Below are 4,814 nucleotides of genomic sequence, written 5' to 3' on the forward strand. Positions count from 1 at the left end.
AATCAAGCATGGAGAACAAAACATAGAGGAATCTACCACAATATCAATCAATATGCTCAAGTGGAATCAATTCACACTTGGCGACATTCATGAAAATGAATTAAGGATGCTCATGGTGCAAAGTACATGACTCCCACTCACCTGTCAATCTGGCACAGCCTTGATACGCCTCCAAAAATCTACAGCTGGCAGTGGGGAACTTCTTCCTCTTGTTCCCTAGCTTCTTGCCCAACTGATACATGCATTTACAATATATTTAGTTTTGTATCAAAGGCTATAATCTACGTGCCAATTATAACATAGGGAACTTTAATTGATTCAACTCCCCTGTTCCCTAAATCTTTTCTTTTCTTTCTTCTTTTTCTTTTTAATTAATTAACTCACCATTTATGTGTATTAGGGACTCCCTTGCATGAGTACAAGGTCCCTTTTAGCTTGATCTAGGCTTAATACCCTATTATAGCATGAAATCCCCTATTTTCCACCCGGATGAACAGTAACCTGGACCGACAGCCGGTTACTTCATCCCGGGTTTGATCCACTTTTCAGACTCCAAATTTGATGAAATTTTTACCTAACATTCTACACTCATAGAGGATTCCAAAGAGGTAACATGCATTGCTATCGGAGGTCGTTTGACCTCCTAAATAATTCGCCGAAGTTGGGACTTCGACACAGTTTTTCCGTAGTGCCGGAAAAATTTGTCAAAATCCGATTCTTCCTCTTTTAACCGCCTCTACAACCCTTATCCGACCCTTCTAGACTATATCCACCCTTTGTATAGCCTAATGTCATCAAAAGACTAGATAGGAATGGATATTTACCTTTTTCTTTTTGGAAATCGAGGTCCTTGCGTAGAGGGGAAGAAGATCTACACTTTTCCCTTCAGCTGGCAGCGCATCCGGGATCTCCTACCTTTTCTTTTTCTTCTTCTTCTTCCTCTTCCTTTCCTTTCCTCTCCTTCTTTTTTTTCCTCTCTGTTGCCGTCTGAGAACCCCCCCCTCTCTGTCTCTCGGTTTCATTCCAAAGCCACAGCAAACCCTCCAATTAAATCACATCAAAATACTATTCACCCTTTTTTTAATATTATTAAATTCCCATTTTGCTCCTAACACTTCAACATATCTACTGTTATGCCATTAACTTTTGATTTCTTTCCAATTTTACCCTTACCACTTCAACGCATCTACAACTATGCCATTATCTTTTCATTTCTTCCAATTTTACCCCTCATATCAATTTTAAAGGACTATTCTATCCTTTTTTATTAAAAAAAAATATTTTGGGGTTATTACATCCTCCCCCCTTATATAAAATTCGTCCTCGAATTTAAAAGAGTAAATTACCTGATTACTCAAAGGGGTGAGTGTATCTGCTCTTCATATTCTGCTCAGTGTGGTATTGGAAATCAAATAAATTAGGAGTGTTTTACCTTCTATCTCTACCACATAGGTAGGATATACATACTTCGCTTTTATACTATCCCCTACAGGTGTATTAATAGCTAAGGGAATACGCATTAATATCTTATCCTTAGCTAACTTTTTAGCAAAATAAGGGGACACAAATGAATGGGTAGCTCCAGAATTAAATAATACTCTAGCTTTAATCTTATCAATGAGGAGCATACCTGTCACAGCTACATTTAATGCCTGTGCCTCTTGTGGATTTACCGTGAACACCCTTCCTTGCCCTCTACCTACTGGAGCTGATGGCTGAGATGGTCCAACACTCTGCTGTGATGCTGGTGTCTGACCTCTGCCTCTGCCTACAGGCCCCCTACTACTAGGCCTGTCCATCTGCACAGAAGGGTAGGATGCCAAAGGCACAAACTGCTGGGTGGCACCCTGCAGGCATTCTCTGGCAAAATGACCCGGCTGTCCACATCTGTAGCACACTCCCTGGCCCATTCTGCATCTGCCAGGGTGCTGCTTCCCACATATGCCACACACTGGCCATGATTGGAACCCAGATTCAGTTCTGGCTATAGTGACTGGAGGACGAGGTACTGATGGTAGAAAAGTATCTTGTGATTGACCTCTTTCCCTCCATTTCCTCTTACGTGGGGCAGGTGGAGCTGAGCGTATAGACTGCTCCGTCGGGCCCTCCGAGAGATCTACTCCCTCAGATCTACCTCTACTGTTTTGCTCCTTCCCCACACTCATTTTCCTCTGTTCTCTTTCAGCTCTTTCCTCTTTATTTCTGGTCTCCCACTGTTTTGCTTTATCTATCAGCCTAGACAAGGTGGGGACCTCTACTGCCAGTACTGCATTATAAAGCGGGGAAATCAGACCTCGTCTGAACCTTTCTATCCTGGCGGCTTCAGTGGGGATGATGTAAGGAGCATACTTCCCCAATCTAGTGAACTCACGAGCGTACTCAGATACGCTCATTCCGGGCATCTGCTTCAGCCTCTCAAACTGAAGAGCCCGATTCTGCCTCTCAACCGGAGACAAAAACTCATCCATCACTGCTTGCCTGAACTCTTCCCAGGTTGGAGGATTCCTACTGTACAATTTGTCCTCCACTTGTCTCTGGTACCAGCCCCAGGCATCTTCTTTCATTGTGAGCCCTACAAGTTCTATTGCCCTTGCATCAGAACAGGGCAGTCTCCGTATCATCTTTTCAGTCTCCTCCAGGAATCTCTGAGGATCTTCACCTTCTTCCCCCTTAAACTCTGGGGTTCTGAGCCTCAGAAATTTCTGTACAGTAATTCCCTCATCATCTAGAGCTCGCCTGGCCAAACTTCTTGGCACAGGTACAGGAGGTGGAATGGATACTACTGACGGGGCAGGAGATTTCCTCCGAGCAATCTGCTCCCTCAGAGCCTGATTCTCCGCCAGTAACTGTTCCATCAATGCATCTCTACTTCCTACATCTCCTTGATCATCAACCCTCCGTCTATCAGCAGGAGGAGGTTTTTCTCTTTGGGGCTCGACATGTGCGGAACCCGCATCCAATGCTATATCTGGCTCCATCCTCTTTCCAGGACGAGCAGGTCCTCTCCTTGGAGGTATTCTTTATATCTCTCTAAAAAAGTCAAAAAGAGAGGATGGTCGTTACACACTGAGTCATGATATATTTTACTGAGTTGTAAATGACTCATAAAATAACATACAGAAAAATCCTATGCTCCATAGTATAATCCTATACTTAATCCTGACTCATCCTATTGCTCTGACAGGACTCTTCTTAACCTTTGCTCTGATACCACCTCTGTCACGACCCCCGCCCCGTTCCCGGCGGGCCGCCGCGACGGTCCTAGGGTGCGGGTAGGCATAAGGCCACCAGCCACCGCGTAGAACCCTACTACCTATCAATCATCAATAGATCTTGAAAAATTTGGCATGATACATGCACAAAATGATCACTTTTCCTATAGTGACCTGTCAGGATTATCTCAATACATACAACACACTACCTGTCAGAGCAGCAATCACATGATCCGTCACATAATGAACCTGGACAATATATATCAATACATTATCTCAGGCATATAACTCATATGTATAAAAATCTGGTTCCCATTCCATCCATGGTCAAACCCATATCCACAACAGGATCTATGACTGTAACTATGCACTATATACAATAGAAGGTTTATAATACACCAAAAGGTATAAACCTCTATCTACATTATACTATACTATGGAGCGGCACAGCTAGCAGGCAACCACTAATCCTGCTCCTCTCTATACAATACCTGCCCTGCAATCAAAAACACCAAACTGAGGAGTGAGTATATAAATACTCAGTGAGTGGAGTAGAGAGTACTATGCACATGAGACAAGATATAATCATGGCTCGAGATGAAATCTCAAGATCAATAACAAGATGAACATGAACTCAACATAAAGAATATGGAGTAAATCATCAATATCACCACAATCAATATCAACTCATCTGAAGCATATATGGAATAATCAAGTCAACATATATGCTACTCATGAATATGTTCAACAGGTCATAGTACTGAATCATATAAATCAGGTGTCAATAGGCTGAATCATCAACAAGACAGCTATCGGGAGGTGGGTTTTACGCCCCAGGCGAACCAGCAACAACTCCCTACTACCATATGCATACATCGAATATGACACCACACCAATATGTAAATCATCACTAGACAGCTGTCGGAAGGTGGGTTTTACGCCCCAGGCGAACCAGCAACAACTCCCTACTGTCACATGCATATGCAGGATAAGACACCATACCGATAACATAAATGCTAGACAGCTATCGGGAGGTGGGTTTTACGCCCCAGGCGAACCAGCAACAACTCCCTACTGTCACATGCATATGCAGGATAAGACACCACACTGATCATATAAATGCCGGCCAGTATCCAGAACAGAAATCCATCTCACATCTACATACTAAACGGCACCTCGCGGGAATTCTACATCCGCGGAAAGCCATACTGCACCTCGCGGGGTCTTACTATGCCCGGCGGCAAGCAGAATATAAGTCGTAGGACCGGCCGATCCTACGCCTAGGGCCGTGTCCCCCCCTAGGAAGGGACTGGGCTCCGCCCACCCAGAAGGCTACTATGTGCACAAAGGCCGATGTTCAACCCCATCGACTATAGGTGTCCTGCAGATACTGCCAAGCCATGCATAAATGCCATAATGCACCCTCCCAATACTCTACTAAAAAGGAGTATAATCAAGATTACCACTCACTCGATCATGACCCAATCATAAACTAACATCAGGGTTGGGAGTGAGGGGTCAAGGGTGTGCAATGCAACTCAATATACCATGAGAAGGGCTCTACAAGTCTTTGAAATGGAGGAAATGAAATCAATTTACAAA

Source organism: Phoenix dactylifera, unplaced genomic scaffold (genome assembly GCF_009389715.1).
Source record: "Phoenix dactylifera cultivar Barhee BC4 unplaced genomic scaffold, palm_55x_up_171113_PBpolish2nd_filt_p 000257F, whole genome shotgun sequence".
Lineage (NCBI taxonomy): Eukaryota > Viridiplantae > Streptophyta > Magnoliopsida > Arecales > Arecaceae > Phoenix > Phoenix dactylifera.